Source organism: Nyctereutes procyonoides, unplaced genomic scaffold (genome assembly GCF_905146905.1).
Source record: "Nyctereutes procyonoides isolate TBG_1078 unplaced genomic scaffold, NYPRO_anot_genome, whole genome shotgun sequence".
NCBI classification, from domain to species: Eukaryota; Metazoa; Chordata; class Mammalia; order Carnivora; family Canidae; genus Nyctereutes; species Nyctereutes procyonoides.
In genome coordinates, this window is record NW_026575043.1 from 418,000 (window position 1) to 430,396 (window position 12,397).

At 44.2% G+C, this 12,397-nt stretch overlaps 1 non-coding gene across 1 annotated transcript; it reads right to left on the reverse strand.

Moving 5' to 3' along the window:
• Window positions 1-6,036: 6,036 nt before the first annotated feature.
• On the reverse strand, window positions 6,037-6,108 carry TRNAA-AGC (transfer RNA alanine (anticodon AGC)). Its single transcript has one exon. It is a non-coding gene; the product is annotated as a tRNA-Ala (tRNA).
• Between the last annotated feature and the right edge of the window lie 6,289 nt (window positions 6,109-12,397).

Below are 12,397 nucleotides of genomic sequence, written 5' to 3' on the forward strand. Positions count from 1 at the left end.
AAGAGGAAGATAGAAATGAGTAAAAACAGATTAAGAATGGCAAAACGCCGAAATAAAGCACATCTGCAAATACAGATCCTGCCGCTGGGCACAGCTGGACCGAACTGAGGATTACGGAGTCACGTCGAAGAGAGCGAGGAATGAGGAACGGAAGAGGGGCCTTCACTCAACCACCCAATCGCTAGTAGCAACCTGCGCGGAGGGCAAGGGTCCAAGGAACTTTATGACCAAAATTATGAGAAAAAATTCCCTCGTTCGTGGGGGAACAAAAGCAGCCCCTGATTCCCATCGCGAACCGGACTCAAGGGAGCAAAGATGAACACCTGCCCTGTGGGTCCATGTAGTCCGTAGGCTGAGCAACCGAAGGCTTGTCCACCCACCCGGCAAACAAGCTTCCTCTCGCCGGCGCCCCCATGGCCTGCGCCCCTGCCGCCGCGCGCCCCCACCGCCTGCGCAGGTGCACCGCGGCCTAGCGAGCGCAGCAGTGGGTGTCCCAGGCTCCTCCCGCACGAACCTGCATTGCGCTTCAAATCTCGCCACGCAGACTTGCAGATGTGCACCGGGAGCGGTGCTGGGGCCTTACCGGGCCTCGGGGGGCTCAGGTACAAGCGAACCCGCTCCTCAGAGGCGCGTTACAGACGCCGAGCGGATTTCCTCCGGAAAAACGAAGATGACGACGACGTCAGGGCTCACGACCCTCGCAGCCTGAGACGCACAGACGGCAGATTTCAGTTCGCGGATACCTGCCTCCGTCTGAGTGGGTAAGTAGCATGCTGTCATCGTCCCCACGAGGCATCCTTAACTTGCAGGCGTCACCCTAGGGACGCACCTGCGCCCTAAGAGAGTAAACCAGGCGAGGATCCTCGGGGCAGCTTCCAGGGGAGCAGGCACAAGGGGCAGTGGGCCCGGGATCCAAGGAACCGCTGGGCTCCAGTGTGGCGCTCCCCTGGCCGGGTGGTGGGGGGTGGTAGGGGGTGGAGTGAGGGGCACTCCCGGGGCGGGTGGGCGGGGGAAAGGGGGCCCGCGCGCAAACACCAACCCACACCTATTTACTACGGGCAACCCTTGCAGCCCTTCCCAAGCCCGACCGTGCCCGAAACCTGATCCCAGCGACCCCGAGGATACCTCCGTGCGGACTGACAGGCGACGTGCTCCGAGGATCCGGCGAGAAGCAGGGACTGGGGGGTTGTGAGAATTGGGAAGGGAGGCGGCGGCTCCACCGGGCGAAAGACCACACTCTCGAGGCCCATTTGGCGTCCGCCGCTCCCCTTGCCGCCCAGAGCAAAGTGACCATACCCCCGGGGAGCGCAGTCTCTGGCGCTGTGTTGCGTTGTGTTGCGTCCACTACCGGACGAGAGGAGGAACTGGAGATCAAGCAGAGGCCGCAGGGGCCTGGTGGGAGGCCCCCTCCCCGCCAAGCGCACACCCGACTCCTCGACCCCTCCGCTGGTTAGCTAGGTGCGGGGGGGGGGGGGGGCGACCGCCTGCTTCCTGAGCAGCCGCTGGACCCGGGCACGGTTCCTGCACCGCACACAGGCCTTGGCGGCAGACAGTGACTCCTGTTCTCGCGGATTCGAGGGACCACTTGGTGACCAGCGCGTCCTGCGGCCAGGTCCCGGGGCTGGCGGCGGGGTCAGGCACGTGGGCCTCCCCTCCACCCAGTGGTCTGCACAGTAGCCTGCGCGGCAGGGGAGGAGGCAACGGGGAGAGGGAGGGGACCCGTGCGCGTCCTGCGACCTCACCGGGCGGTCAGGGAGGGTCTTCCGAGGTCTGCGCACTGCTGCCGGGTGCACTTGCCCCAGCTCCCGTGGAGGGAGTTTGGTAAGAGGCTATCCTCACCAATCGCCTCGCGCCTTGCGGAAAGATAAAACCATTGGCTTTATTGCTCAGTTTTAGACATTCATATTTATTTTTGTGTCTTCCTGACTCGGTTCCAAATGTCTCACCTTAGCGTTTACCTCTTCTTTTCCTACTGTATGTCTATTCCCCTTACCCTTTACAGCTCGGCAGTGCCCAGGGTCGTTTTCGGAACGCGTAGGGTATTGTGGCTGCTCTGGGTATTTCCAGTGCCTCAGAGGCCCCAGGAACAGCCGGCCTGGTCACAGAGCAAAGCCTGTTCCAACCACGGAGCAGCGGCCTCCCGGGGGAGGGGGGGGGGACCTGGCAAGGCCCAGCAACGTGCCAGGAGGGAAGGCGGGAAACTGCAGCATGGCCAGGCGCAAGTTGAAACCGCGGCCTGGCTTCGGGACTTCCTGGCGGGATCTTCCGCCGCAGGGAGAATCCAGAGCGCAGTGACCCCAGAAGCTGGAGCGCTCCCGCCCAGCGACGACCGGGGTCTCATGGTCCTCGCGGATCCGTGCCGCGCATAAACTCAGTAAAATCAACCAATGCGTTTCAGACCTGCAACTTCTTAGCCCTGCGCCAGGCTCTGTGTGAGCGGCTGGAGGTGGGGTGATGAGGAAAAGTCACAGCTTCCGCCCGGCTGAAGTCACCCGACTTGGAGAATGAAGCAAATGCAATCAAATGGCATAAATCTGCAAATATATAAAGCGTGCTGAAGGACATTAAAGGGAAGTGCCAGGAACTAGCGCTGGTGTTACTTAATATGCATTTGTTAAATCGACTGATTGTGTTTCTGTGACTGCGGATTGGAAACATCGGTGGACTTGTAGACACACGCTCCATCGCTTAGGCAGAACTATTAGTCGACAACTGAGGTGAAAAAAGCGCATGTGCATCGTGGGGATATAGCACAGTGGTAGAGTGCATGCTTTGCATGTGTGAGGCCCCAGGTTCAATCCCTGGCATCTCCACTTCTAGGAGCCTGAACTGGGAATTCTGATTTGCTTATCCTTTAATTAACCCTTGGCAGACCCTTCAATTACTAAAGTTAAGGAGAGAAAAGATTTTCCCTCCAGCCAAAGTTCTTACTAGACTCAGAATTAAATTGATTTGAGACACATTAACAGGGCAAGTAAAGGGAGTTTTATTGCCTGTGCACAGAGGCCTAATAATGAAGTTGAGACCGATTTTAGACAAAAAAATAAAGTTGTGAGAACTTGACAATAAAAAAAAAAGTAGATATTTGGGAACTTTATTTAGTAAGGGATTTTAAGTGGAATTTGGTCTGAGGTAGATTTAATAAAAAAATTAATTTAATTAAAAAATTAACCAGATTTATTTATACAGCTGTCTCAATTTTAAATTTCCTGTCTCTGGTGATAAGGATGTCTTTTACTTCTCAGTACAGGGAGGGGACCTTTCAAATGAGAAACTTATTTCCTGCTTTCAGGGGGATGGAGGAGGATGTGAGATCTTCGCACCTACTGTTTCCGGAGTAGCTTCCATAAAAATAATTACTATGCCATAGAGGTCCATTTTGGGACAGCCTGCCCTGGGCCCTACAGTAATGAAATAAATAAGGCTATTGGGGGCACTTAAAGTTAGGTGTAGGAAATTACTGGAATGTTACAATATTGCCAAATTCCTCCACTTAAAAAAAATATAAAGCTAATATATCAGAATCATGTAAATACTTTAGAACATCTTTAAATCTCATCTCAGATTAAGAAATAATTATAAAATCTTCCTCTAAAGCAAGTCTCTGAATGGCGTTTATGTGCAGGCAGACATCTGTTGACTGAAGGTGGTGAATCAAGAACTACAGAGAGTTCTTTCTGGTCAAGATGAGCCTACACTTCTTTTCTTGCCTATTTGGATCATCCTGTCTTGATAGTTAGACTGTGAGCTTCATATCAGGAACTGTCTGAGCAATTTACTTTAAAATACTTTTCTTTCTATCCTGGTCTTTTACCAAATGCTATGTTTGTTGACTGTCATACATACAACCTATTGTAAGCCAAATTTTCAACTCCCTGCTGAATAGGACGCAGTCTTAAACAAAAAGCTCTGCATATTGGGTTAAATTTTTTTTTCTTTGACCAAAGATTGGAGACAGAACACATAGAGTTGAGAGGATATAATAGGTAGGAGAGCTTAAAATGGTCATGGATGGGTTCCCTGGTCCATCCTACTTATCTCTCCTTTATGTCTCCCCCAGCGAGGGATAAAACACAGCAAATCTTCTAGCTGCACATCTGTCCGTTCATTCATGGCTTATTTCATTCCCCTTGGCATGCCACTGATTGTTTTCACTTTCCAGCTTCCTTCCTCTTCCTGGCACAGTCATCTCTAAGAAGCTATATAGAGATGCCAGTGATCAGGAGATTCAGTAGTACCTATCAGGGGGATGTGGTTGGCTTTGGAGTGAAGGCATCCTCTTGGAGGACCCACACTGGACCCCACAGCAGTTCCTTTTCCCATTTTCCCCACCAAAGGTCAAGGCATTACCTGAATTCTGTAAACAAAGTAAGGCTTTGGGCTTTGTCTCTTTAGCCATTCTGAAAATAGAACTGTTAAATACAGACTCATATGCCTGTTTACTGACTATAGATGTATCATTCCATGTGGTAGCTGGCCCAGCAGGCTACATGCTGATACTCAGTAGGCTTCTGTTCAATGCAGGGGCCTCCATGTATTTAATTTACCCTTTTGCATGAGTCTTCAATATGTATTTACTCAAGATCCTGTCTGATATCACATGATGAAAGTTTTCTCCCTTTTGGTTCCAGGAAAGAAATCTATTTTCAATTACTCTCCCATAATTTTCTTTTCCATAGATCACACTTGTTCTGGCATAATAGCTACTGACCTAAGGAATGTTATAATGAACAAACTGAGCACTGATGCCACACTGGCCATTCATACTCGTGGCTGTTCTTGTATTCTGTGACATATAAACATTGAACATTTACAAGTAACTTAGATGTAAAATAACTCAGTACCACCTTTCTTTATCTAGTCTGAAGGAGAAGTGCAGATGCTGACATGAAGCCACATTGCTTCCAAGGCTAGGACCTCATATGCAGTTCCACCAGCTATGGTGGGAGGGAAGAATAATGCATGGGTACATACTCAACTTGGTCATTTATCTTGCAGTAACACCCTAATCTCTGCTGTAGGGGAGCCCTTCATTTTAACTTCCCTTCTTCCCAATTTCCTTTTGAAGCCAACTGCTTTTAAATTATATGGACTATAAAGTATGCATAAGCCTAGGTAGGATGGATTCTCATGGAGGGTAGAACAGGACTTCTTCAATCACAAGAACTGGTTCTGAAGGAAAAAAAATCTCATTCAAGAGGGGGCTGGATACACCAACTTGCTCTTCATATTTGTTCCACTCTGTCTGCCCTTCCAGGAGGCAAAGGAGTCATTATGATGATTTTATGGCTGATATTTTGGTTCTGTTATTTCATAATAATTACCAACATGACCTAGTTTTAATAACAACAATCCCAAAACTCTTTCTTCCCTGTTAAATACACAGTAAATTAGCTGCCCCACCATCACTTTCATCATCACCATCACTTCATTATCATATCATGTGTTGGCACACACAACACAAGGAGCACAGTCCATAAGGTTAGAAAAAGTGATAAATTATAATATGTCAAAATTAAGTATTTATTTTAATTTTAACCTTTAGTTATAAAGAAACTAAAGATTGTTAAATGTTTAGGATACCTTAGAAACAAAAGATACCTTAGCAAAAATTAACACATCAATACATGTGATGATTAACTTTTCTGACAATTTCATTGGGCCATCAGCGCCCAGGTGTCCAATTAAACACTATCTCTGGATATGTCTGTGGCTGTTTCCAGAAGAGATTATCATTTGAATTGGTAGACTGAGTAAAGCAGATAGGCCTCCCTGGTATGAGGGGATGCAGTGCTATTCCACCTCCAATGTGTTCTGTGCCCCAAGAACTTTGCAAAATTCAAAAGACAGTAATGAAACCAAAGCTCTGTTATTTTGTGTTGTATAGGATCCAGGACACGTGTAGTGGCGGCTCGGTTCTTCATGCAGACATTCGGTGTTAGTACAGCAATACAGGCAGGTGGAAAACGGAATGAGAGAAGAGACCGGTTTTAACAGGGAAGTGTCTGATCACAAGCACGTAACTCTCAAAACCGATGGAGGTGCCGGGGATTGAACCCGGGACCTCGTACATGCTAAGCACGCGCTCTACCACTGAGCTACACCCCCAGCCGCGAGGCAGATCCTTTGGATTCCTTTCGTGATTTATAAGCATTATTTCTTCGCCTCTTAAAGATTTAGTAAATTGCAGAGAAAATGTGAATGCAAACCTCCTGTGCAAAACAGGCTGCGCAGCGGCTTCAAAAGAAGCAAAACAAAACAAAAAAAGCCCCCCAAAGCCACAGAATGAAATTCCAAAGGAAGGAGGTTGAAAAGAGACCGTGTGTGGTCTCGCTCCTGGTGCTTCATTTCCTGCTTTCTGCAAAAGCGAGAAGCAGCCCCCCCCCAACTGCCCCAGGCCTCAGCAGGTGCCTGGCAGTCCATGCTGTGTGGACTCTTGGGGGTTGGGGGGCTGCTGCTCAGCCTAAAGGTGGACTGGGCTCTGTTTCCCCACCGCCGACCGGTGGCGACCCTGGGACTGAGAAGGATTACTGGCTCTTTGCAAGGTTTTGGGGGGGAGCTTCTTGTATTTTAAAGAGCTGACCTGTCCGACCAATGCTGGGCATTGGGATTTCTCTGGAGCCTCCAGGGCAGTCTCTCTTGCTCTGCCTCTGAAACAATTTCAGACTTATTAAAAATTAAAAAATAAATAAATTATTTGGGAAAAAATAAAAATAGTACAAAAATGCCCCTATGCCTTTTACCCAGATTGAGCTACTGTTTTTATCTTGCTCCACTTGCTTTAACGTTTGCTTGCTCTTCTCTCTGGAGAGTAGGTCAACAGTGCATCCTGTTCAGGCCTCCTCACGTGCTTCGCTGCAGAACCTTGGTTTAGTTAGGAAGGCCAGGAAGCGTAACACTGGCACCGCAGCCCACTTCATCCACCGTGCATATGCCGATTTGACCAGCTGCCTCGACATCCCCTCTGATGCAGCGCCTAGTCTGGGGTTGGGATTGCATTTAGTTGGCCTTTCTTTTTAGTTTTTTTTCTTTAATCTGGAACATTTCCACAACCTCTTTTATTTTTATTTTTATTATTTTGCCTTTTATGACATTAACATGCCATTTGAAGCATGTCTTTTTTTTGTAGTAGCAGTTTTTATTTTATTTTAATTTTTTTAATAAATTAATTTTTATTGGTGTTCAATTTACCAACATACAGAATAACACCCAGTGCTCATCCCGTCAAGTGTCCCCCTCAGTTTTTTTTTTTTTTAATAGAACGTTTTTCACTTTGAGTCTGACTATAGTTTTCTCATGAATACATTCAGGTCATGCATTTCCCTCCAGAATACTACATAGCTGGTGTTGTGTAATGATCATATCTGGAGACTGTGCCTCCCATTGGGAGGTTCATTTTGATCACCTGGTTTGTGGGGCAACAATTTAAGGCTTCAAATATCCTGCTCCTCAACAAAATTTACCCCTAGATTTAACATCAACTGTCTGGGCTGATCTTGATTATGATGGCTTCAAAATGAGAATTTCCGACTCCAGTCCTCCTATCACATGTCCACTCAGTTTTTGGATGCTGCCAAGCAAGAGTCTCTGCTTTCCCCTGTTAATTTCTTAATTTATCAAATTATTATTTGTATGGATTCCTATTTTTTTCAGTAGTTTATAATTGATTGTAATAGTTAATTATTTTGGTGCTCAAATAGCCCCAGATTTGACCGGTAGGACTCCCTTCACCCTGGCCCTTGTCATTGACCTCAGCAGCTCTCCTCCCACTCTCCTAGAGTCTGCCCTCATATTCAGTAGGTAAATACCCAGCATTGGATGCCAACAGGAATGGAAGAGACAGCTGATCATCCAGATGAGAATTTAGGCTGGGGAGTTTGTTTTCTCTTAACTGATTCTCCCCTCACTTCCCACTCCCACGGCGTGATGTACCCTTTGCAAAACAAAAAATCACAAATATAATGTTAAGTGAAAGAAACCAACATAGTGTGTAATTCTATTTGTATGAAATGTAAAAACTGCTGAAACTAATGGATGGTACAGGAAGTCAAGTTAGTTGCCCTCTTGTGGGCAGTGGCTGGAAGCCCCAGGAGGAAGCTTTTGGGGTGCTAGCAGTGTTCTGTTTCTCATCTGAGTGGTGGGCTCACTTTATGAAAAATCACCAAGGATTATTTGTGCACATTTTCTGTATGTTAGTTATATTTCAATGTAAAGTTTTCAAAAACAAAACACAATGTGCTGGGAGATCTGTTATTTCAGTCACCGAGAGGTTTCTCTCCCTGTTTCTGCCCTGATTCATCTCTAGAACAGATTTCCCTTCCAAGATACATGGTATCATGATTCACCCTAAAATAAAAGAGAAATTCATCATTGTTTCTTGCACTTAGATACACTCTATATTGGCTAATACAGTACATCCAGATGCACCATCAAGTTTCCACAGGATTATTTTTTACCTGGGGAACTATTTTTTTTAGAAGTTATTTTCAGAATACTAGAGATTCATATGTAATCTGAATGCCTGATTTAGTTGAGTTCCTCTTTTTTCTCTTTCTATTCTTTCCCTTCTGTCTTTCACACAGATAAAGCAATGAGAAGTGATGTCTGGATCATTTTATTGGAATTACTTCTTCCTAAAATACTCTCAAAATCAACAGTGGAGACTTGCATCTGTCCACTTGCAGCAAGCTCTGGGGATGCCCAACACCACCATTAAGACCAGTGTTGACTTGGCTTGATCGTAGTTCCACACTATGCGCAGAGTACTGTTCTATAGAAAATACTTCTTCCTATTCAGTCTATATTCATTCTAAATTCTGTGCTCAGTGAGGTTTTCTCTTCATCTTTAAACTAACATGTTCTTTAATGAAGTAAGGAATGTTTTCAAATGTATATGTGGACCCATAAGGAAAGTACCATATATTTAACTCAATGAAACAACACTGTGTAGAATGTATCTTTTTAAAAAAATTAGTTTCAGAGGTAGAGTACAGTGATTCATCAGTTGCATATAACACCCAGTGCTCATTCCATCACGTGCCCTCCTTTATGCCCATCCCCCAGTTACCCTATCCCCCACCCACCTCCCCTCCAGCAACCCTCAGTTTGTTTCCTAGAGTTCAGTGTCTCTTATGATTTGCCTCCCTCTGTTTTCACCTTATTTTATTTTTCATTACCGTTCCCTATGTTTATCTGTTTTGTTTCTTAAATTCCACATATGAGTGAGATTATATGGTGTGTGTCTTTCCCGGACTGACTTATTTTGTTTAGCATAATACTTTCTAGTTCCATCCACATTATCACAAATGGCAAGATTTCATTCTTCGTGACAACTGAGTAATATTTTATTGCATATATGCCACATCTTCTTTATCCATTCATCTGTTGATGGACATCTGGGCTCTTTCCATAGTTTGGCTATTGTGGAGATTGCTGCTATAAACGCTGGAGTGCAGGTGCCCTTAGGATCATTATGCTTGTAACATTTGGATAAATCCCTAGTAGTGTAATTGCTGGGTCTTAGGGTAGCTCTATTTCTTAACTTTTTGAGGAACCTCCATACTGTTTTCAGTGATTTAAGAAAGATTTTAGGAAAACATAAAACAGGCCTAGGGAGCAAATTAGTGACATCCCTTTACCCTTTCCAAGGGCCATGCTGGGCAATTCTACTTTCTGGATGAGAAAATCCAACAAAATTACTGTTAGACAGACATTTCTTCAGGAGCAAAACACCATTTGGATTTTGCAAAAGAGAAAATTGGCTTGAGGAGAAAAGGAAAACAGCATTACCTACTTGCTCACAGAGCCCTGCAGTCTGTCCGATCAGGGTTTGAAATGGCCTTGGAGACTTCTTAGCTATCTGGCTTGGACATATTATTTAATCTCTCTAAATTTCAATTTCTTGACATGTAAGCTAGAAATGATAATACTTATATTTCAGGATTGTCGTGAAGTTTAAAAAAAGAAATGCATAAAACTTGCTTTCACTGGGGCCTGGAACAGAATGTGCCTCTAATACTTGGTGGCTATTATTATTTTGTTGTTGGTAATAAGTTGGGTTTCTCAACGTGGAGGAATCCATTCATATCCCTTTGATCAGTACTATCGTTCTAGCTCAGGAACTTCCCATGTGCCTGGGCCTCTATGTTGTTCATTCTTTATTGGGATCTCTGAGGGCACCAAGGGAATCACAGGGAAATAAGCGATCTCTTTGTGAAATTAATTGTTTCACAGAAAAATGTTCTTTAAACACAAGCATGGTCTGTATAAGAGGCTCCCTGCTATTAGAGAGATGAAGGATTCAGGTCCTTTTTTGGGGAAGGGAGATTTTTGTTAATTATGAAAGTAGAGGTTTCCAAAACCTATTTTAGGTAAAATTGCTTTTTTGGGATTTGGAATCAGAGGAGGTAAGAAAGAAAAAGCTATGGGAATGGCAAGATAGTGTTTAGGAAAGGCTGAGGATGAAAATGAGTGACAGCACCATGCCCAAATACTCTGTTGTTTAGTGGGAGAACTCACATGTTCACATTATTTAGAGTGAAAAGAGACAAAAAAAGAGAAGAGGGTTAAGTACCAGATTTAAGGCTTAAAATTAGATGCTGTGCCTGCTTGCAGAAAGCACCTTTGTAAAGTTTTCCCTGAAGTAAAAATAGTTAAGAACATGGAACATATGAAGCAAGCTGTGACAGATGAACATGACCACAGGTCATTTGCACCTCCTCCTGTCAGGGGGTGGAGTCTAATACATTCCTCTAAACCTCAAATCTAAGCTGCTCTGACCAGTGGAGTACGAGGTGATGTTGTGCCACTTCCAAGCTTGGTCTCAAGAAACCTTATAGCATCGGCCCTCACTTTCCTGGAATAGAGAGAGAAAAGAAGGTACAGCCCACTTGAGGGCTGTCCATATTGCTACACCATAGAATTGTGAGAAATTAAGTGGGTATCGTTTAAACGCCCTGAGTTTCAGGGTGGTTTATTACACAGCCTCAGAAGATTTATAAAAGATGGTAGAGATGTAGGATCAAGTAAGAAATTCTGAAGTGTGTATAATTAGAGCCCAGGAATAAAAGAAGAGAAAAATGTAGGTGAGGTAATTTTTGAAAACATAATATCTGAGAATTTCCCAGAACTGGAGAAGAATTTTCACACAGAAAATTCAGAAAGCACAGTGTATCACAAGCAAGGTAACATGAACAACTATAACTTTACACCTTCTGCTGAAAGTGTGTTACTCCAAAGAGAAGGTCTGAAATTACCCAAATAAAATGGACAGATCTTCTGCAAAGGAGGAACAATTAGGATGTTAACAAAAACCTTAATTTCCATGATATGATCCAGGAAAAGAGATATCTATTTTAGAAGTATTGAAATAAAATAATTGTCAATCTAGACTTGTGTACTAATCAAACTAATCTCCAAGAATGGGAGCTTTTTTTTTTTTACTACCATTTATAAATAAAGACTTATTTATTTTTTTTATTTAAGAGAGAGGGCAGGGGAAGGGCAGGGGGAGAGAAAGAGAACTCCTAGCAGACTCCACACTCAGAGCATGGAGCTGGAGATGGGGCTCAACCTCCTCACCCTGAGATCACAACCTGAGCTAAAATAGAGACTGACACTTAACCAATTGAGCCACCCAAGGGCCCCTAACTAAAATTCTTAATACTAGCTAATACCTAATCAAGTTCAATTTTCTCAGTTTTGTAAAAATGCCTTTTTTATAGTTGATTTGTTTGATTCATAATCCAAAAAAGGTCCATTTGTTGCTTTTGGTTGATATAATTTCTTAAAATTCTCACCGTGTAACGGAGCCTCTTTTATTTTATTTTTATGCCATTTACTTGTTTATGCAACTGGGTGATCTGTCTTATAGAATTTCTTATGTTCTGAGTTTGGTTGATTTTATCCTTGTGGTATCACTTACTGTGTTTCCTTACTCTCCATATCATTGTAAACTGGTAGTTAGACATCAAAGTTTTGCTAGATTCATGTTCAGTTGTTCTAGGCTAGAATACATTATAAGTTTCACTATGTATGGGATGCCTGGGTAGCTCAGTCACTGAGTGTCTGACTTTGGCTCAGGTCATGATCCCAGGGTCTTGGGCTCAGGTAATGATCTCAGTGTCCCACTCCCTACTCAGCAGGAGGTTTGCTTCTCCTTCTCCTCCTACCTCTCCCCCTGCTCATGCTTGTTCTCTCTCTCTCTCTCTCTCTCTCTCAAATAAATAAAATCTTTTTAAAAAAGTTTCACTATGTATTTCCTCTAGTATCACATCAGGTGGCATATAACTAAGGTGTTTCCATATATAATTATGGTAAGATGGGACCCCTGCCTTCTGGGGAGCATTGGACGGAAACTGTAAACAAACAAACAAACAAACAAACAAAAAACCAACTT